The sequence below is a fragment of the Rattus norvegicus genome, chromosome 2, assembly GCF_036323735.1.
Source record: "Rattus norvegicus strain BN/NHsdMcwi chromosome 2, GRCr8, whole genome shotgun sequence".
Classification (NCBI taxonomy): domain Eukaryota; kingdom Metazoa; phylum Chordata; class Mammalia; order Rodentia; family Muridae; genus Rattus; species Rattus norvegicus.
In genome coordinates this window covers 81,913,733-81,937,087 of record NC_086020.1, presented here as the reverse complement: position 1 = coordinate 81,937,087, position 23,355 = coordinate 81,913,733, and the positions used below count along the sequence as shown (strand labels likewise).

The following is a 23,355-nucleotide window of genomic DNA, read 5'->3' as shown; positions in this document are numbered from 1 at the left end:
ATACAGCAAGTGCACTCTAGTGGCATAATGCATAGTGTTATTTTTCCAGTCGCATTTATATGAAAAGTGTATGCTCTAATCAATGTCAGTTATTTAAGAATCATATTACAGCTTTTGTCAGAAGCAAAACTTAAAAGATGAACTTTCCACAGTAATTAAGTTAACTTACAGTATACGTTTTGCTTATTTCTAAATACAATTTGATATTATAAATAATCTAAGGAAAACAATTCAAAACATATTGCTATTATTTATTTTTTTGATAATTTATTAGATCACTGGTATTGCAATTCTTAAAATACTGATTCATATTTATTGTATTTAAGAAGCTATGGTCCTGTCATTTTAACATTTAATGTATATTATATAAGAGTAAAACATAATATATAAATTATATATAATCTATATTATAATATTATATATAATAATCACATAATGATATATTGAATAATATAATATTATTACTATATAGATATGATGTTTCAGCACACATACAAAATAAAAGATTATACAACTGTTAAACAATTAGATGGGATTATGCATTGTCCTGATGTTATTAATTTTTGTATAATGGTATATAATGGGCACCATGCCATGGCTGTTCTTTCTTGGTTCTCTCTTAGCTGAAAGAGTCAGATGCAGACATTTACACCAAACCAATGGACCGAAGCTGGTGAATCCTTTGGTTGAATTAGTGAAAAGCTGGAAGAAGCTGAGGTGGAGAGCAAGCCTCTAGGATAACCACAGTCTCAATTAACCTGGACACCCAAGATCTCTCAGATATTGGACCACCAACCAGGCAACATCAACCAGCTGATATGAGGCCCCAAATATATAAACAGCAGAGGATTTCTGGGTCTGGTTTCAGTCAGAGAAGATGTACCTCACCCTCAAGAGACTGGAGGCCTCAGGGAATGCAGAGGTCTGGGAGAGTGGGGGGTGCAGACATCCTCATGAAGATTGGCGTGGGAAGAGTTATAGGATGTGGAAAAGTGAGGGTGGACCAGGAAGGGAATAAATTCTGGAGTGCTAAAAAATTTTTTTTTAAATTTAAAAGAAAACAGGAAAAAAGTGATAGTTCTCATAAATTGAATAAGAATTCCAACACAGAATGTTTACATGCATATCCATTAGGAGTAAATATTTGGCTAAACATTCATCATATGTCACTAGCTTTACAGGTTCATAGAGGGTTAAGAACCATAATTTTTATAACTAAGTTATTAGTGAAGTTTTGTAGATAAACCCAGTCAATATTTTATGTTTTATCCTTATACTTATAAATTTTAGTTCCATTTTGATCAAATAGTGATAAGACACTTTTGTATAATTTGATAAGCCAAATTATTTTTAAAACTCTTAGTTTATTTTGAATTTTATCAAATTAAATAAATATCTTAATTTTTTATGTGTATGAAACACTTTTCAAGGTTGTTCTTTTTGTGCCCTTTTCCCTCATGTTCTCTTTAAAATTTTCAAAAATATTAAGTTATGAAACAATGAATAAGGAACAAAGATGGTAAATGTCATATACATTAAATTATCATTTTTCTAAATGTTTATGATTTTTATCAAATGATTATTAGTTTGTATTATGATTAGGTATACACATTTTATTCTCTTTAAAATGTATAACTTTGGTTATTAACATCAGTCTTTGTATTACCATTTATATTAATAATTTTTTGACAATTACATGGATTTATGTGATGTGTTACAGTTACTCTCTCTAACTCCTTCATTTCTCATCTCTCCCTATTAAAACCTCCCTTCTTGCTCACAAATTTATTTTTCATACTAGTATAGCTTTGTTTAGTTTCCCATGTAGTTTAATTTGGCCCATTTCTGTGCAGGTAGAAATGCAATTAGTTGTAAGATACTGGTAAAATCAAGGGTGTACATGCAACTTGATAATAAGTCTACTCTTTGCTCAGAATCTATAGCTTGTCCATGGATGTGGTACCATGAATGCATTTCTCCTCTACAGTTGACTATTAGCAGGACCTGATTCATATGGGTCCAACACTAATAGACACAGTTTCTTTAAGTTCAGGAATTGTTTGCCCATCTTAGAAGGTGAGAGTTTGAATCCCTTCTCTCTATCTCAGGGAATTTACACCACTTTAAATTCCATTTTTTATGCAATGTCTCCCTGGCCTTAAGTCTATTGTTTACTGCTTTGCCCTGAACTATCCCTTATTTTGAGCATTTTAACAGCAGTCTTGTTATCCCCATTCACCTGAAGAAGAGACTTCTATGACTAAGGCTGAAAGAAACAATTGTCTGTAGGTATTAATAAAAATGGGTAGAAGGTGGGTACAGTTAAGCTAAGCAGTGGCATTACATAACTCCTTGGATTTTAAGACTTTTGTTGATGGGTCCAGATCAGGTTTACTGCATTATTTATAGTTTTGTTCTTGAATTGTGGGACTCAGAACCATCCAGGGATTTATTGGTTACCCCTATATGTTTTGAACATACACCAATGAACTCTTCTTGTCTGGCAGCTTGGCGTAATAGTTCTTGAATTCACATCTGGGAAATGAATGATTTCTTTACATTCACAGTAGTCTTCATCCTGACATCTAGCTCTATATGAGGTATGTATCATAAAGGAACCTTTCATATGTATCGTAGCTTGATTTCCCTATACCCTGCATCCAAGGTGTGTGCTGCCTATAATAGTATAGTCTTATAAACTAGCTCTTGTAGAGAGAATATCTTCTGTATAGCATGGATGCATTACCAGTAAAACGTAAAGATATGGACACATGGTACTTGAGCAGAGGTAACCAGCCATGTGGCAGAATGTAAGTTAAAATAAATGGATTATATTTTGTTGTGAGTTAGTCAGAGATGAGCCTAGCTATATGGCAAAGGTATTTATAAATATATTTTGAGCAGAATCTTATTTCTGTGAGGATGTTCCTGGGTGGAAGAAACAGTCACAAATTTCAGTAAGTTCTTATGAGCACTCAAAAGTAATGTGCTTGCATTGGAGGCTCTGGGGTTTCTGTGACTACCAATTTGTTTTATAGTTATTACTGATGTTTTGTTTAGTTTGTCTTTCTGGGTATCTGTCTTCAAATTCTCTCATAAGTTTTAAATTTGGTTATCAGATAACAGATTTAATAGGTTTCCCTGTTTTTGTTTTTGTTTTCAATTTTTTTTTTGTCAAAGACATGTAGGAGAAGCTAAAAGTAGCAGGCAATCTTCATGAGATGGTTTCATCATAAACTGTAAGGCTATGACAAATTTGCTCCTTTAGGCAAGGCTGAGGAGATTACATTTAAGGAAGGGTTCCTGCCATTAATATGCTTTTCCAGTTATTGTTAAATATACAACAAAGATTTGGTATTGATCCACCCTTTTGAGCAGACTTCTCTGCAGACCTACAAAGATGTACTAGCTTGTAGTGATGCTACATATACATATAGATAAAGATTCTATAGAATTCCTGATTTGATTCAAGTAATTTTAGGAAGAAAAATTTTTCGAGACAGTCTTAATTACTAGAACAATATAATAAACTTAGAATCAAGAATAGAATGTGCCCACTCCTTGTAATAGTAAGTAAATCCTCAATAATAAGAAATACAATGAGTTTTTATAATTACACTAAAAAGAGAAAAAGACTTGGGACAGGTTTTTGTTCAAGAAAAAATATTTGCACCCAAGGATAAAGTTACAGATGTACACTATGATACGGTAAAGCCATTTGAAAACTGTTGCTTTGAACTTACGATGAGCATATGGAAATAAATACTGCTTTGAACGTGATATGAACATCTTTCTGTAACTCCTACTTTGTGTAATATTTCATTTATGAGGTAATTTTCTAAAGAACTTTTTGCGTAAGAAGGTATAAAAAGGCCAAAAAAAGAGAAAGTTTTCAGTTGAATGGTTTAGCTTTGGGAGCTCTACTCCATCCATCCATTCATCCATCCATCCATCCATCCATGAATCCATTTATCCATCCAACAATAAGTATATGTGTTTGGCTATACATATGTGTGTAGATATATGTGTGTTGTATGTAAAAATGCAAGAATATTTGGGTAGTTGATTGTAACAGATGGTCTGGCCAGGCCAGAGTGTGGGTTTATGTGTCTTTGCTTATTTGCCTGTATAAAGCATCTTAATCATTTTCCTATCCTTCCTCTCTATTTCACAGAGTGTTCTCCAGTGTAGCCAGAGAGGGTTCTGGCTTATTCACCAGAGAAAGATGCAGTAACATTAAATCCTTTACCGAATCTCTGCTGCTAAACAGCTAGATATTAGCGTGCATTAATAATACAAATTACAGAGAGTTAATAAAGATTTGTTTGCCCAGCACTTACTGAAGCACAGAATGGTAATAAAGAGTAAAGTTTTTAGCACAGAACAGTAAGACTTGTTTCCCTAATGCTTATTTATTTAAGCATAAAGAGTTGAATAAATCAGAGTTATAATGTTTAATTAAGCGCAGAGTTAAAGAGAAAAAACCCAAAAGTTTTTAACCATAGAATAAGCAAGAAGGATTTTATGAATTTTTAGAAGTTATCAGCAAGCAGTTAGTATAGTTAGAGAGCTGGAACATCAGAGACCATCGGTCTTTAAAGCTGTGTCTGATTCTGCATCCTGCTGCAAATGATTCCAGGGTGGACTGATTCCCAGCAATTGTTTTCTATATGCTTCCAACCATCTTCCTTCAAGACATAACCCACACAAACAACAGTCTCCTTTCTAATTTCTAGGCCTTTGATGTCGTACATATTAAATTAAGATGTCTAGATTTAGAGAAAACATGGTTTTTGACCCTTTGAACCAATGCTATATCCCTCAGTATAAATTTTCAGATCTACCCATTGAGCTACAATTTTCAGAATTTAATTTTTGCAATAGATGAGTAAAATCTTACTGTGTATTTTCACCACATTTTTATTCTCCAACAGTCAATTTCCAGATGTCTACACTGATTCCATTTTCTTGATATTGTGAAATTTCATTGAATGTAGGAGAGTCAGGTTCTCTGTACTTGGATATAGATACTTTAGAGATAATGCCCTGGAATTCTATAGCTGAACTATAGGTTAAATATGTGTATATTTTATGAGAAATTCCAGGGAAAATCCAAAGCAAGGGTACTAGTTTTCCCTACCTCCTTGTTTCCCTTTCCTCGCAGCCATATCATAGTTTATTGTCATTTGTTTTATTGATGATGGCCATTCTGATGCCAGGACTTCGTTATTGTACTTGATCTAAAATTTCAAGTATTTTTTTTCATGGTTTTGAGAATGATCTGCCCCTTCACAATTTTACAAACTAAAAGAAACAAGCATGGTATGGAAATTGGTAGAACGGAAACTATCCATCGAGTTGGTGCTAAGGAAATCCACTCAAGAGTGTACTAATTTCAGCATATGAATAAAATTACTACTTGTATCATTCAACTGCAGAGATCTCATTTCTCTTATGTAATCTGTGTGCAGTGAGAGGACAGTTGTATGGTCTGTTAACAGATGTACAAATACCACAAACAGAGACAGGATTATAAGGATCTGACCAACTGTACTCCCCACAAACCTGTACTCCCCTCCAATACCATACAAATAGGCAACATCCTGTCGTTAATTTATCATTTCTATCCAGCTCCTTAAATATTTTCTGCCTTAATTTTATTTTCACTCATTTACTTTTGATAGATCTTAGCTAAGATATAAGATTATTATACTTGAAATTCCTTAGATTCCCACATATGTATACTTAGATCCATTGCCAGATTTCAGAAGGATCCTCCCTCATTTCTCCAAACATTTCTAATTTTACTCTATTTCCCTTCTTTGCTGCTCTCATTCTATAAAAGACAAACATGGTCCTTCATCACACACGTAATTGAAGCATCTCTGGTTTTGGTTAATCTGATGCAAGTGTTGTTTCAGCAATTTGCTCCATTTTTATTATGTTTTGTTTTGTTTTGTTTGTTTGTTTTTGTTTTGTTTGGTGGATTCTGTTGGAAATATGTTAGTTTTGCTATCAGTCCACCGCTTTTATACTATGTATATCTATCTGGTACTCAGTCTTTCTGAAGTATTTTTAAGTATTTGAAGTCCAAAAATTACTATTTTTTTTGGTACAAAGTGTTGTGATGAAAGCTCAGAAGAACGGTATTTGCCTACCATGGAAAGGCATGAGTTCAAACCTCAGATCTACAAATAAACACAATGGGAAAAGGAAACCCCCTTCAAATTCACTGATAAAGCATTTTTATACTGGCTGATTTTAAATTACTGTTGGATAACTCCAGATAGTAAATATCTTGACGGTGAAATCAATGGATTTACCAAACTTTCTTTTAATGTTATGATTTAGATAGCTATTGAATATGGGAATTACAGTATTTTGGATATTTTGTCTATTATTTGAGTTTCTGAATCTAATTTAGGTATTTTATTCCCAAGGTTTTCATTTTTGCTTTTGTTTATTTAGTTCAGAGGCATCAGCCTAATTATAGAACTAGTTATAATTAGACTTCAATGATTCTTCACATTTGTCATGGTTATGATCTTATTATTTGGTTTTGGTGTTTCTGGGAAGTCTGATGAATTGGGCGGTTTCCTTGTGTGCTGCAGTAGGCATGCTTCTGTGGAGCACATCAATGTGAAGACCTGCCCCCAGGGGAATGCCTATTCTTCATTCTGCCTTTAGGGAGGAGACTCAGGATGGAGATGTTTTCAGACTGAGATGGTGATGGTGATACCCTTTGTTGTTCAGACCAAGTGGTCATTATTTTTTTTAAGCATTGTAGGGTTTTCTCAATGTTTTGTGTCTGTAACCTCAAGTGGATATCTGACTCACCTAATTGGCTTAAAAGAAAATATTTTTAAAGATTCTAATATCTACATCAAAATAATATAAAAGTTATACTATATCTTAGAAAAATCATACACAATAATTAATTCACAGTATTAAATACATTATTCATATTAATGTGCCATCAAATAAATTAGCATACTTAACCAAGTGCTGCTTGCTTTCATAATAGAACAAGGGCAAGTGACATTTCTCCTATGTATTCAAACGTGATTCAATAAGAGAATTACTACTCTAGTTTGTAACACTTATTATATCTAGGTAGAAAAATACCTGCTTATATCAGTATTTAAAAATGGCACTACTTAAAATAGCTTTACAATTGAAGTTAAAATAAAAAGTAAATGCTTATTAAGCCAGAAAGCAGATACTCTGATATTACTATATCTGAAAATCTGCTTCTTTAGTGATAAATCAGAAGAATAATTGTAGATTATTCAGAAATGACTGAATTATCATAAACATGGTGTTATTTATGTTTTCTTTCTGATAGAGGTTGTGGGAACCATAAAACTTTATTGTGCTACAAACTGGGAAAGGGAGAACACTTCAAAATAAAAGGAATGATAACTGAGGATTGATCTGTAGGGCTGCACATGGACCGTGTAGAGTACAAGTAAAAGAAGATGTAGGAAACTCTAACTACTCTAGATTCAAGTGTGTTTCACTATGTTAGTTTTGGGGTGGAGACTCACAACGTTGTATGGAATGCTCTTGAATAGTAACCCTCCTTCAGTCTCTAGAGGCATGTGTCATCACACCAGGATCTTAAGCAATTCAAAAAAGTTAACAAAAATGTCTCAAAAATAAATCTATATCATGCTTGCCTTTTCCCTATGCATCAAAATTTGCCTAACCTGGGTGTGGTGATGTGCATTTTAGTCATAGCACTTATGAAGACACAATCAGGCAGGCTTCTATAATTTATTGATCAAATAAAAAAGATTACATCGTATTAAAATATGTATTAATGTAGGATATAGTGTTGAGAGATTGAGTAATTTAATTCACATATTAAATTTACTGACATTATACATCTCCCATGAACAATTTTTATTGTATTTAAAATATATAAATGAAAATTACATGAGAACATATCAATGAACATTATGACAAAGTGAGGAATTCCTAGCTCATGCTGAGGATGAAAGTTTGGTTCTTATCACCTGTATGGGGATAGCTTAGAACTACATACAAGTTCAGTTTAAGTGGTCAATGGTTTCTCCTAAACAATATAAACATCACCCCTCACATTATGCATTCACACACACACACACACACACACACACACACACACACACACACACACCAGAGAAAGAGAAAGGGGAGAAGGAAAGGGGACAGATTTTAAATAATAAAAAAAATCTTAATAAAAAGGAAAACATTAAAAATAATGATTATAATGTTGCCTTACTGATAAATTTTAAATAGATATAAATACTTTACAGGCATAAATGTTCAGATATAAAAATTTTAAGGAAACAAGCAGTTATATTATAAGTGTAAAGAATATAGTATGTCTTTTAATAGTTTATTTTTCTGGTTTCTAGCTGGTGCCTGAACCTCGCTGATCCTGGATCACAGCTAACTGCTCCCAAACCCCGTGGGAGAGAGAACTGGTCACCCAGAATTGTGGGCAAGTCTGAGACTGCAGGGCAGGACAGACAGCCACTTCTGCCCACCTTTGCCCATATCCTTGGATGAAGAGGAAACTGCATAGTGCCTCTGGACACAGGAATATAGGAGCAGTCAAGCTGAAGGAGCACCTTGGTCCAGACTGTGCCCGGATCTGAACTAAACTGTTCAAACAGCTCCCTGCACCAAAATCCTGTGGGGTGTGGGGGGAAGAGCTAGACTATCAGAGGGGCAGACACTCTTGAGAAACTAGAGGACACTACTCTCTGCCCACATTCCTGACTCAAGAAGAAAATGCCTTGCACCATCTGTGCTCCCTGCCCACAGGCACCTAGGAAAAGTAGGGGCAGGACCCTTCTTGTTACTGCCCACAGGGAGAGGTGAAAGCCATCCAACAGGAAGAACTACACACCAGAGCACAGAATACTCTGTTCCCATAACTGGCTGAAAGAAAACAGGATAACAGGTCTACAGCAGTCCTGACACACAGGCCTACAGGACTGTAGAGCCACTGTCCGAAACAGCAAGACAAGCTAATACCAGAGACAATCTGATGGCGAGAGGCAAACACAGGAACACAAGCAACAGAAAACATGACCACTTAGCATCATCAGAGCCCAGTTCTCCCACCAAGCAAACACTGGATATCCAACACACCAGAAAAGCAAGGTCTAAATTTAATATCACAGTTTATCATTATGAGGGAGGACTTTAAGAAGGTCATAAATAATTCCCTTAAGGAAATACAAGACAACACAAGTAAACAACTAGAAGCCCTTAAAGAGGAAATGCAAAAATCACTTAAAGAACTACTAGAAAAAACAACAAAAGTGGAGAAGGAAAAGAACGAAACCATCTAGGAGTTAAAAATGGAAATGGAAACAATAAAGAAAGCACAAAGGGGAAAACACTGGAGATAGAAAAACTAGGGAAGAAAACAGGACTTCTGGATGCAAGCATCACCAACATAATACAAGAGATAGAAGAGAGAATCTCAGGAGCAGAAGATTCCATAGAAAACACCAACACAACTGTCAAAGACAATGTAAAATGCAAAAAGCTACTAGCCCAAAAAATATAAGAAATCCAGAACATAATGAGAAGATCAAACCTAAGGATAATAGATATAGAAGAGAGTGAAGACTCCCAATTTAAAGGGCCAGTAAATATCTTCAACAAAATCATAAAAGAAAACTTCCCTAACCTAAAGAGAGACCCATAAACATACAAGAAGCCTACAGAACTCCAAATAGATTGGACCAGAAAAGAAACTCCTCCTGTCACATAATAGTCAAAAGACTAAATGCACAAAACAAAGAAAGAATATTAAGAGCAGTATGGGAAAATGTCTAGTAACATATAAAGACAGACCTATGAGAATTACACCAGACATCTCACCTGAGACTATGAAAGCCAGAAAATCCTGGACAGATGTCATACAGATGGAAAGAGAACACAAATGCCATCCCAGGTTACTGTAACCAGGAAAAATCTCAATTAACATAGATGGAGAAACCAAGATATTCCTTAACAAAACCAAATTTATACAATATCTTTCTAGAAATCCAGCCCTATAAGGACAATAAATGGCAAAGCCCAACACAAGGAGGCAAGTTACATCCTAGGAAAAGCAAGAAACTATTCTCTTTGCAACAAAGCAAAGAAAAGAGAAGCACACAAACATAATTGCAACTCCAAATATGAAAATAACAGGGAGCAACAATCATTATTCCTTAATATCTCTCAACATCAATTGACTCAATTCCCCAATAAAAAGACACAGATTAACAAACTAGATACATAATGAGGACCCAGCATTTTGCAGATTACAAAAAACACACATCATAGACGTAGAAAGACACTACCTCAGCATTAAAGGCTAGAAAACCATTGTCAAATCAAATAGTCTGAAGAAGCAAGCTGGAGTAGCCATTCTTATATCAAATAAAATCGATTTTTGACCAATAGTCATCAAAAAAAATAAGGGAGAACACTTCATATTCATCAAAAGAAAAATGCACCAAGATGAACCCTCAATCCTATGCTCCAAATACAAGGGCATCTATGTACATAAAAGAAACCTTACTAAAACAGAAAGCACACATTGCACCTCACACCATAATATTAGGAGATTTCAACACCCTACTCTCATCAATGGCCAGATCATGGAAAGATAAATTAATCAGAGACATAGAAAGACTAACAGAAGTTAGGAACCAAATGGACTTAACAGATATTTATAGAACATTTTATCCTAAAACAAGATATCCCTTCTCACTACTTCATGGTACTTTCTCCAAAATTGACCATATAATCAGTCATAAAACAGGACTCAACAGATATAGAAAGATGGAAATAATCCCATGGGTTCTATCAGACCACCATGGGCTAAGGCTGGTCTTCAATGAAAATAAGGAAAGAATGCACACATATACATGGAACTTGAACAATGCTCTACTCAATGACAACCTGGTCAAGAAGAAATAAAGAAAGAAATTAAAAAATTCTTAGAATTTAATGAAAATGAAGGTACAACATACCCAAACTTATGGGACACAATAAAAGCTGTGCTAAGAGGAAAGCACAAAGTTCTGAGTGCCTGCAGAAAGAACCAGGGGAGAGCACACATTAGCAGCTTGACAGCACACCTAAAAGTTCTAGAACAAAAAGAAGCAAATACACTCAGGAGGAGTAGATGTCAGGAAATAATCAAACACAGGGCTGAAATCAACCAAGTAAAAACAAAAAGGACTGTACAAAGAATCAACAGAACCAAAAGCTGGTTATTTGAGAAAATCAACAAGACAGATAAACCATTAGACAGACTAACCAGAGGGCACATAGATTGTGTCCAAATTAACAAAATCAGAAATGAAAAAGGAGACATAAGAACAGAATCAGAGGAAATTCCAAAAATCATCAGAACCTACTACAAAAGCCTATATTCAACAAAACTTGAAAATCTGCAGAAAACAAACAATTTCCTAGACAGATACCAGGTACAAAAGTTAAATAAGGAACGGATAAACCATCTAAACAACTCCATAACTCCTAAAGAAATAGAAGCAGTCATTAAAGGTCTCCTAACCAAAAAGAGCTCAGGACCAGATTGGTTCAGTGCAGAATTCTATCAGACCTTCATAGAAGACCTCATACCAATACTATCCAAACTATTCCACAAAACTGAAACAGATGGAGCACTACCGAATTCCTTCTATGAAGCCACAATTACTCTTATACCTAAACCACACAAAGATCCAACAAAGAAAGAGAACTTCAGACCAATATCCCTTATGAATATCGATGCAAAAAAACAAAACAAAATTCTGGCAAACCGAATCCAAGAGCACATCAAAACAATCATCCACCACGATCAAGTAGGCTTCATCCTAGGCATGCAGGGATGGTTTAAAATACAGAAAACCATCAATGTAATCCACTATATAAACAAACTGAAAGATAAAAAACACATGATCATTTCATTAGATGCTGAGAAAGCATTTGACAAAATTCAACACCCCTTCATGATAAAAGTCTTGGAAAGAATAGGAATTCAAGGCCCATACCTAAACACAATAAAAGTCATATACAGCAAACCAGTAGCTAACATTAAACTAAATGGAGAGAAACTTGAAGCAATCCCACTAAAATCAGGGACTATACAAGGCTGCCCACTCTCTCCCTACTTATTCAGTATACTTCTTGAAGTTCTAGCCAGAGCAATCAGACAACAAAAGGAGATCAAAGGACACAGATTGGAAAAGAAGAAGTCAAAATATCACTATTTGCAGATGATATGACAGTATATTTAAGTGATCCCAAAAGTTCCACCAGAGAACTACTAAAGCTGATAAACACCTTCAGCAAAGTGGCGGAGAATAAAATTAACTCAAATAAATCATTAGTCTTCCTCTACACAAAAGAGAAACAAGCCGAGAAAGAAATTAGGGAAATGACACCCTTCATAATAGACCCAAATAATATGAAATACCTCAGTGTGAATTTAACCAAGCAAGTTAAAGATCTGTATGATTAGAACTTCAAGTCTCTGAAGGAAGAAATTGAAGAAGATCTCAGAAGATGGAAAATCTCCCATGCTCATGGATTGGCAGGACTAATATAGTAAAAATGGCCATTTTACCAAAAGCAATCTACAGATTCCATGCAATCTCCATCAAAATACCAATCCAATTCTTCAAAGAGTTAGAGAAAACAATTTGCAAATTCATCTGGATTAACAAAAAACTCAGGATAGCTAAAACTATCCTCAACAATAAAATGACTTCTGGAGGAATCACTATCCCTGAATTCAAGCAGTATTACAAAGCTATAGTGATTAAAAACTGCATGGTATTGGTACAGAGACAGACAGATAGACCAGTGGAATAGAACTGAAGACCCACAAATGAACCCACAACCTATGGCCATTTGATTTTTGACAAAGGAGCCAAAACCATCCGATGGGGGAAAAAAAGATATCTACAACTGATAGAGGGCTTACATCCAAAATATACAAAGAACTCAAGAAGTTAGAATCTAGAGAGCCAAATAACCCTTTTGAAAAATGGGGTTCAGAGCTAAAGAAAGAATTCACAGCTGAGGAATGCCGAATGGCTTAGAAACACCTAAAGAAATGTTCAACATCTTTAGTCATAAGGGAAATGCAAATCAAAACAACCCTGAGATTTCACCTCACACCAGTGAGAATGACTAAGACCAAAAACTCAGGTGACAGAAAATGCTGGCATGGATGTGGAGAGGGAAGAACACGCCTCCATAGTTGGTGGGGTTGCAGACTGGTAAAACCATTCTGGAAATCAGTCTGGAGGTTCCTTAGAAAATTGGACATTGAACTACCTGAGGATCCAGCTATACCTCTCTTGGGCATATACCCACCATATGCCCCAACATATAAAAAAGACACGTGCTCCACTATGTTCATAGCAGCCTTATTTATAATAGCCAGAAGCTGGAAAAATCCAGATGCCCTTCAACAGAGGAATGGATACAGACATGTGGTACATCTACACAATGGAATATTACTCAGCTATTAAAAAGAATGACTTAATAAAATTCATAGTCAAATGAATGGAACTAGAAAATATCCTGAGTGAGGTTACCCAATCACAGAAAAACACACATAGTATGCACTCATTGATAAGGGGATAGTAGCCCAAATACTCGAATTACCCAAGATGCACAGGCCACATAAAACTCAAGAAGGATGACCAAAATGCATATGCTTCACTCTTTCCTTAAAAGGGCAACAAGAATACCCATGGAAGGGTATAGGGAGTCAAAATTAGAACATAGACTGAAGGAACAGCCATTCAGAACCTTCCCCACATGTGGCCCATACATATACAGCCACCAAACTAGATAAGATGGATGAAGCAAAGAAGTGCAAGCTGACAGGAACCGGATGTAGATCTCTCCTGAGAAACACAGCCGGAATATGGCAAATACATATGCGAATGCCAACAGCAAACTACTGAACTGAGTACAGGACCCCCATTGAAGGAATCAGAGAAAGGACTGGAAGAGCTTGAAGGGACTTGAGACCCCATATGAACAACAATGCCAAGCAACCATGGACTAAGCCACTACCCAAAGACTATACATGGACTGACCCTGGGCTCCAAATTCATAGGTAGCAAAGAATAGCCTAGTAGGGGCACCAGTGGAAGGGGAAGCCCTTGGTCCTGCCAAGGCTGGACCCCTAGTGTACAGGATTGTTGTGGGGAGGGGAGCAGAGGAGGGAGGAGGAGGGGAACACCCATATACAAGGGAAGGGGGAAGGGTTAGGGTGATGCTTGCCTGGAAACTGGTAAGGGGAGTAACATTTGAAATGTAAATAAGAAATACCCAATTGAATAAAGATAGAAAAAAGGTTATCTTTATTTTAAAAACTTTTTTCATGCAAAACATTTTGATAATATTATTCCTTTGCCAAGATACTCCTACTTCCCTACACAACAAACATCAAATCCGTTCTCTCTCTTAAAATAAAATTGAAAGTTGAAAAATGTAAACTAACACAGACTAAAACAAAAATCAACAAGACAGAAATATGCCAAATCAAAGCTAAACAAAAGCTGTCATATACACAAACACACAAAATATGAAAGACATTCTTCTGGACTTTATCTGGAGTCTACTTTGTGTTGCCCTACTATTCCTGACTGACCATGGGACTTGCCCTGGAGTGTAGCTGGTATTCATACTGTCATTCCATCCAGTAGAATTATACTTTCCTTTTCTAGTAAGTATACATTGTATATGACTTCTTGGTTAGAAATGGACTTTTATGCCCCCTTCCTCTTCTCAATGCTGAGCTTTTATCAGTCTTCTGCCTGTTCATGTCTTATGTGTGCTACCACGATGTCTGTGAATTCATCAGTGTATGAGTCTTGTAGTGTCTGGGAGATCCTATTTCTTGAAGTGACCTGCCAACTCTGGCTTTAATGATCCTCCCTATCTCCCCTTATGCATAGATCCTAAACCTTGAGAAAAGAATTCATAAACATAAACAAGCAAACAAAGAGCCCTAGTGATTCATATGTGTAACAGGAGTTCCTTCGTTTGTCTTTTTCAGGATGCATGGCTGTGCACTTTACTATGCCGAGGAAAGAATACATGTAAAGTACACTGACATATGATAAAACTGTAAAAAAAAAAACCCACTGGTTAATAAAATGAAGTTTCTTGGAAAAAATGTTTAACAAAAGAATCAAATGGATTTGATGGTTATTCCTCCAAAGTAGATGCCTTCACATATATAATTTCAAGAAATATTTGGGCAACATGCTTTCCTGGTCATAAAAATGATTATTTATTAACTATATGTTAATAATATAAGCTGGGTTATCTAGACTCTTCCTCCATATATGAACATATATACCTTTTGAGTTTCCAGTGGGTAAGGATTTGTCCACCAAGAGAATACCATTAGTTTATTTATTGAGACTCTGTTTGTCAAGTTGCTTATAAGGTTCATACAAACAGAAGTCAGCATTTGCTTCCTCAGTAGAATTCACTACCAAACTTCTTCCCCAGTAAAAATAGCAAGAAATCTCTGAGTGCGTGATGAATGCCCTTGCTGACTCAAAAACATGAGAAAAATTAGTGTATAGGGAAACACCTCAGACATCAGGAAACTTATGAATTATGTTCACTTGAATTCCAGTTTGAATTCCCATTTTGCAATGCTTCTGTGACAGGCTGCATGATTACCTCATCATAAATACACAATTCTTTTATTCTGCCCACCTTCTCTCTCTGTGTGTCTCTGTCTCTGTCTGTCTGTCTTTGTGTGTTTGTGTTTGTGTTTAGAGTGTGTGTGTATGTGTGTCTGTGTGTGTGTATGTGTGTGTATGAGAGTGTGTGTGAGTGTATGTGTGTCTGTGTTTGTGTGTGTGTATGTGTGTCTGTGTGTGTATGTATGTGTGTGTGAGTGTGTGTGTGTATGTGTGTGTCTGTGTGTGTGTGTGAGTATGTGTGTGTTATGGGTGTTATGTGCATTCATCTTAAGGCTTTGGCTAGGAAGTACCCAGAGTCTGCAGTCTTCATTTTCCAGTACTGCAGTTACACATGCATACCATATAGCATGGATTATCTTAACTCAAGTTGTGAAGCTTGGGGAGCAAACTCTTTGCACTGAGCCTAATCTCATTCCCATAAAGTTGTAGAGTTTAGAGTTACTTAGTATATGAACTGAATCTAGATTGAATCAAAATCATTACCTCTGGAGTTTCCAGTGGGTAAGGATTTGTCCACCAAGAGAATACCATTAGTTTATTTATTGAGACTGTGTTTGTCAAGTTGCTTATAAGGTTCATACAGAGGTCAGCATTTGCTTCCTCAGTAGAATTCACTACCAAACTTCTTCCCCAGTAAAAATAGCAAGAAATCTCTGTATGAGTGATCAATGTCCTTGCTCAACAGCACATCCTATTCTTCCACAGATTTCCTCTCAGTATAGTTCCCAAATATGCACCAAGTAATTTTTATATGACTTATATAAAGTAACAGAAACTCCTCCTGAAAATATCAAGCACTTGAAGTATCTAATGAGATGAGGACTTTTCTTCAGCTTTTTGAAAGTAGTATCCGTTGACACATAGGATATACTGGTTAAAGTTCTAGTAAAAATCTCAGGTGTAGGTAGTTTTTCACTCTAGATTCTATGGAGAGCCAGAGAATTATGTGGATCAGATTATGTTCTTCAATTTCAGGGCCATATCTTGAGTCTGTCATATCAGCTAATAAGGAAGCAAATAAATAATTCTCATCACAGTAATCACAACAATCAGAGAGTAGCTGTCAAATATGTAGACCTCTATTTAACTGGTAGAGTTCATGATCAGTATATAAGCAGTCCTAGGTTTATCTCCCACTACCACAAATATAATCCTTACAAGAACTTTTCTTCACTTCACAATATAACAATTGCCACTCTTATTTGTTATATGTTTCCAGTGGCTGGAATCTATTCTTCAGTTCTCTATTCCATCTGATATCAAAGGAATAATTATATTCCAAGGTTAAAATAAGAATATCATAGGGCTGTTTATAGACACATCTTCTAGATAAATTCCACAGAAGATCAATTTTTCTCTTCTTCAAGGTCAAATAAGCATAGTACTCATTGCCTTACTTAAACATAACTACATCTTAATTCATATTCAGTTGTGGTGACAAATTCCTGAGGTGAGGTAGTTTTAGAAAAAAGGTCCTTGTTTATTTTGCATTCATAGTTTGGTACACTAGCAGCAGGGCTTTTCTGTCTGTCCCACTCTTGATGGAAACAGTGAGCAGCAGGCAGATAGTCCAGCTTTTCTTCGTGATAGTCTAGTTATGAATAGCAGCTAATCCAAAACTTTCCTTCTGTGTTAAAGGAACCAATGCTTCTTGATGACATGATGGCTTGTTTGAGGTCCTGCCGCACATCACCTGTGCAATAGAATTGAATACCAATTTCAGTTGCAATGATTAACAAAACCCATATTCACACTATAACAATAGAATACAGCAAGGAAAGTAACTTTCCTTTTATTCATGATAAAGGACTGCAGTGGCAGGGATGGAAGCTGTGCTGTTGAGTGGTTTACTTAAATGATGCAGGTTTAACAAACTTATGAGTTTGAACTATTTTCTCTACTTTCCTTCTAGTATATCAGATTAGTCCCTGGTTAGAAAAGATAACCAGGACACCGTTCACAGAACTCAAAAACATTAACAATCCAAAGTGCCCCATTGAGGACCCCTCAATCTCACTTGAAGGAGAAGAAACCAATCACAGGGGGCGAGGGAGGGAGGTTACTGAGTGGGAAAGGGGACAAGGAGAGGAAGAAGGGAACATGGTCACTTATTGGGTGAGAGAAAATGACTGATGCCATGAGAACCAGAAGAAAGAATAGAAACAGGCAACCTCGGTAGGTAGGAGGTGTGGGTGGGCCGACCCTCCAGAATTCAATAGAGACTGGGGAAGAGAGAGACTCTCAGGAGTCAGAGGGAGGGAGCTTAGATGAAATGCTCTACAGTTCTTGGGAACTTGTAGAGCTAACCACCAGCAGAAAAACAGGGCATCAAGTGAGGGATGGGGTTGCCATCCCACAGTCAAAACTCTGACCCATAATTGTTCCTGTCTGAAAGAACTGCAAGGATGGAAATGGAGAGGAGCCTGAGGAAAAAAGGTCCAGCAACAGGCCCAAGGAGGTATCCAGCTCAATGGAGAGCCCCAAGGTCTGACACTATTATTGAGGCTATGGAGTGCTCACAAAAAGGGACCTATCATGACTGCCCTCCGAAAGACCCAACAAGCAACTGACAGAGTCAGATGCAGATATTTGCACCCAACCAATGGACAGAAGCTGCTGACCCCTGTGATTGAATTAGGGAAAAGCTGGAAGAAGCTGAGGAGGAGGGTGACCTTGTAGGAGGACCAGTCCTCTCAATTAACCTGGACCCTCGAGATCTCTCAGATACTGGACCAACAACCAGGCAACATAACCAGTTGCTGGTATGAGGCCCCCAGCAGAGGACTCCTGGGTCTGGGTTCAGTAAGAGAAGATGCACCTAACCTCAAGAGACTGGAGGCCGCAGGGTGTGGGGAAGTGTGGTGGGATGGGTGGCGGATGTGCAGCGGGTGGGTGAGTGTATGTGGAGACAGAGGTCAGGGGAGGTATGGGATGTGGAACAGTCAGAGGGTAAACCGGGGGCAAGATCAATTCTGAAGTGTAAAAAAGGATAAATAAAATTAAAATAAAAAGAAAGAAAATAAATCTTACCAAATGATCAAATAACTTAGCTACAACACATTTGCCCAGTGAAGTTAGGTATTAAGAACTAGGAGGAACTCATAAATCTCCCTAGGAGGGGAAATAGAATAAATTTTATGTGTGGGCTGGATTTGGGGAGACAAGAACTGGAGGATTAGGTGAGAAAGAGGAAGGGACATGGGTACAGAAAGAGAATTTGGGGAAAGACAGCTGTAATTCAGGAACATTGGAGGGAAGATATAGAAACCTAGTATAGCAGAAACTCCATAAGAAGGAACCCATAACTACCACTGCTTGGTAACTAGGACCAGAGACCAGATAATCCAGAGTCCTAGGGTAAAACGAAACACAACTAATCTAAAAATAAAGTATCAATAAAACAGCTCCTAGTGGCACTCCACTATACTCATTCATCAGTGCCTTTTCCAGTCATGATCAGAGAAGCTTCTGCAAGAAGCAGATGGGAACAGAAACAGAGAACAGATTGATGGAGAGAGTTGAAATGACATGTCTCCATCAAACGCCTCCTCTCAGAGCTCAAGGACTCCCACAGAAGAGGAAGGAGGTCAAGGAGTAAAAGAGCTAGAGAAGATGGAGGACACTAGCAGAATAAAGCCTCTAAGTCAATTAAGCAGGGTACATGAGAACTTACAGTGACTGAAGCAGTAAGCAGTGGGACTGACTGCGTCTACACCAAGTCCTCTGCATGTATATTAATTAAGGCTTGTAGCTTAGTGTTTTATGGGGCTCCTGAGTATGAGAGTAAGTGCATCTGACACGTGCCTATTCTTAGGACTCTTCCTCCTGATGGGTTGCCTTATCTAACTCCTATATAGTGATTTTTGCTGTATTTCATTATATGTTCATATGTCATCTTTGGTTGTTATCTCTTAGGTCTCTGCTATTTTCTAGGGAGATGGAGGGAGTGGATGGAGAGAGGAGGAAAAGTGGCCTGGAAGTAGTAGGGGAAGCAGAAAACATAATCAGAATATATCATAGGAGAAGAGACTATATTTTTTAAAAAAGAACAGAAAACTGGGAAAAAAGGAAGGCTTATTAAATTGCTTGAGTGAGGGTAGAAGACAATTCTACAAATTATATGAAGGTTAATGAGCATGCATGCTATATATGTATTTTATCTAATAATGCTCTTCAGTTACAATGCTATTCTTTCTCAAGACATTTTACTTTAATAACATTTACTTTACTTATCTTTTTGTTTATATGTTTGTATGAATATCATTGTGAGGGGCTTGTGCATGTATGTGTGAGGAGAGAAGAAGGTGACATTAGATCACTGAGAGTTAAAGTTACAGGTACTTACAGAATGGCTGGCTTCTTAGGTGGGTGCTGGTATTTGAACAACTGTCATCATGATTACCTGGTACAAGCTGTTTGCCATACATTGGTTTCCCCAGCTCCATTTTCTCTTTTATTAATTATGTAAAAATTATCATACAAGGTAAAATGAATTTTTCTATGAGATTTTCGTAATACTTTGCTTTTATTGAACCTTTTTACCAACTCAATGCTCCCTTTTATGGGAAGGTTTTCTTTCCCCATAAACTTCTTTTCTGCATTTGTGTCAATTATGTGGTGCCTCTCTTTTTCCTTTATTTCCTTGTGCTCTTGTTTTTCCCATCCAACACTTTTCATAAGATCCCCTTCACAAACATTCTTTTTTGGAATTTCATTATTATGACCTATAGTTAACCTCATATGCAGTATAAACATAAGAACAAGATGTACTGTTTCTCCTTCTTTCCCTAGAACTTAGCTTAAGATAATTTTCTAGCTCCATTTGCTCTCCTTAAAATATTATTACGATTTTCTTGAAAGCTAAATACAATCTCATGGTGTTTTGTGCCATATTTTTCTTATCTATTCTTCTTGGGTAGACGCGTGAGATGGTTCTGTCTTCCAGCTGTTAAAAAGAATAGATACCTAAACGCAGATGTGCAAACTGACCCCACAGGATTTTTAAACCACAGCAGAGATTCACAAAAGGAGATGACTCAGTGTCTTTATTTTGATGGGATAGACTCAGTGTGCTGATGTTACACCACAAGTGTAACCTCCTCAAACTAAGCGAATCCACTATAGAGTATTAGTAAGGCAGGACTTGCATAATGAAGCTCTCATTTACCTCTGTACATAGCATGCATGTCTTCTGCACCTCTTCTTATGTGCTCTAGGATGTTTCCAACTAGCAATATTACTATTTCTCAGAAGAAATTCACTTATCTCATAGTATACTCAGAGCCATGAATTTGCTCCATCACTGTCAATCATAAAGGGTAGAAACTCATTGCTATGACTCATGGATGCAATACATACTGTCTACTAAATTACCTTGAAGTGACTTCCAGCTTGCATAGTAAAATGAAAGATTAATTGGTATTTATGTATTGATTAATGGGTCAGTGAATATCTATAATATAAGCCGAGATACATTTCTATTTTAACTGTGTCAGAGGTGCCAATTGTAATCAAAATATAGATTGCATGTTTTGAATATGTATTGACTAAATAACTGTAATTGTTATATTAAAACTAATAATAATTACTATGTGAACAAAAATTGTCCACTCATACAAAAGACCAAATTATCATACATAAATGTACTTTAGACTCATGGTCCATAAATAGGTTATTCTAAAAGAAAAAATATTTGCTTATGTTTCAACTTGTCAATCACCTTTGCAACCATGTTAATTAGAAAATAAATTTTAAACTCTCAAGAGTATGTGGATTTTAATTAATTTATTTATTTATTTTTATTTATTTTTTTATTCTTTTATTTATTTTTTTTATTAACTTGAGTATTTCTTATATACATTTCGACTGTTATTCCCTTTCCCGGTTTCCGGGCAAACATCCGCCTCCCCCCTCCCCTTCCTTATGGGTGTTCCCCTACCAACCCTCCTCCCATTGCCGCCCTCCCCCCAACAGTCTAGTTCACTGAGGGTTCAGTCTTAGCAGGACCCAGGGCTTCCCCTTCCACTGGTGCTCTTACTAGGATATTAATTGCTATCTATGATGTCAGAGTACAGGGTCAGTCCATGTATAGTCTTTAGGTAGTGGCTTAGTCCCTGGAAGCTCTGGTTGCTTGGCATTGTTGTACATATGGGGACTCGAGCCCCTTCAAGCTCTTCCAGTTCTTTCTCTGATTCCTTCAAAGGGGGGTCCTATTCGCAGTTCAGTGGTTTGCTGCTGGCATTCGCCTCTGTATTTGCAGTATTCTGGCTGTGTCTCTCAGGAGAGATCTACATCTGGCTCCTGTCGGCCTGCACTTCTCTGCTTCATCCATCTTGTCTAATTGGGTGGCTGTATATGTATGGGCCACATGTGGGGCAGGCTCTGAGTGGGTGTTCCTTCAGTCTCTGTTTTAATCTTTGCCTCTCTCTTCCCTGCCAAGGGTATTCTTGTTCCCCTTTTAAAGAAGGAGTGAAGCATTCACATTTTGATCATCTGTCTTGAGTTTCATTTATTCTAGGCATCTAGGGTAATTCAAGCATTTGGGCTAATAGCCACTTATCAGTGAGTGCATACCATGTATGTCTTTCTGTTATTGGGTTAGCTCACTCAGGATGATATATTCCAGTTCCAACATTTGCCTACGAATTTAATAAAGCCGTTGTTTTTGATAGCTGAGAAATATTCCATTGTGTAGATGTAGCACATTTTCTGTATCCATTCCTCTGTTGAAGGGCATCTGGGTCCTTTCCAGCTTCTGGCTATTATAAATAAGGCTGCGATGAACATAGTGGAGCACGTGTCTTTTTTATATGTTGGGGCATCTTTTGGGTATATGCCCAAGAGAGGTATAGCTGGATCCTCAGGCAGTTCAATGTCCAATTTTCTGAGGAACCTCCAGAATGATTTCCAGAATGGTTGTACCAGTCTGCAATCCCACCAACAATGGAGGAGTGTTCCTCTTTCTCCACATCCTCGCCAGCATCTGCTGTCACCTGAGTTTTTGATCTTAGCCATTCTCACTGGTGTGAGGTGAAATCTCAGGGTTGTTTTGATTTGCATTTCCCTTATGAATAAAGATGTTGAACATTTCTTTAGGTGTTTCTCAGCCATTCGGCATTCCTCAGCTGTGAATTCTTTGTTTAGCTCTGAACCCCATTTTTAATAGGGTTATTTGTCTACCTGCGGTCTAACTTCTTGAGTTCTTTGTATATTTTGGATATAAGGCCTCTATCTGTTGTAGGATTGGTAAAGATCTTTTCCCAATCTGTTGGTTGCCGATTTGTCCTAACCACAGTGTCCTTTGCCTTACAGAAGCTTTGCAGTTTTATGAGATCCCATTTGTCGATTCTTGATCTTAGAGCATAAGCCATTGGTGTTTTGTTCAGGAAATTTTTTCCAGTGCCCATGTGTTCCAGATGCTTCCCTAGTTTTTCTTCTATTAGTTTGAGTGTGTCTGGTTTGATGTGGAGGTCCTTGATCCACTTGGACTTAAGCTTTGTACAGGGTGATAAGCATGGATCGATCTGCATTCTTCTACATGTTGCCCTCCAGTTGAACCAGCACCATTTGCTGAAAATGCTATCTTTTTTCCATTGGATGGTTTTGGCTC

General features: G+C 36.9%; 1 long non-coding RNA gene across 1 annotated transcript; it reads right to left on the bottom strand.

Annotated features, from left to right (window-relative positions):
- Positions 1-16,271: 16,271 nt before the first annotated feature.
- On the bottom strand, positions 16,272-20,441 carry LOC134485724 (uncharacterized). The gene is made up of 2 exons (XR_010063986.1): positions 20,092-20,441; positions 16,272-17,439 (listed from the first exon to the last, which is right to left on the bottom strand). It is a non-coding gene; the product is annotated as an uncharacterized LOC134485724 (long non-coding RNA).
- Between the last annotated feature and the right edge of the window lie 2,914 nt (positions 20,442-23,355).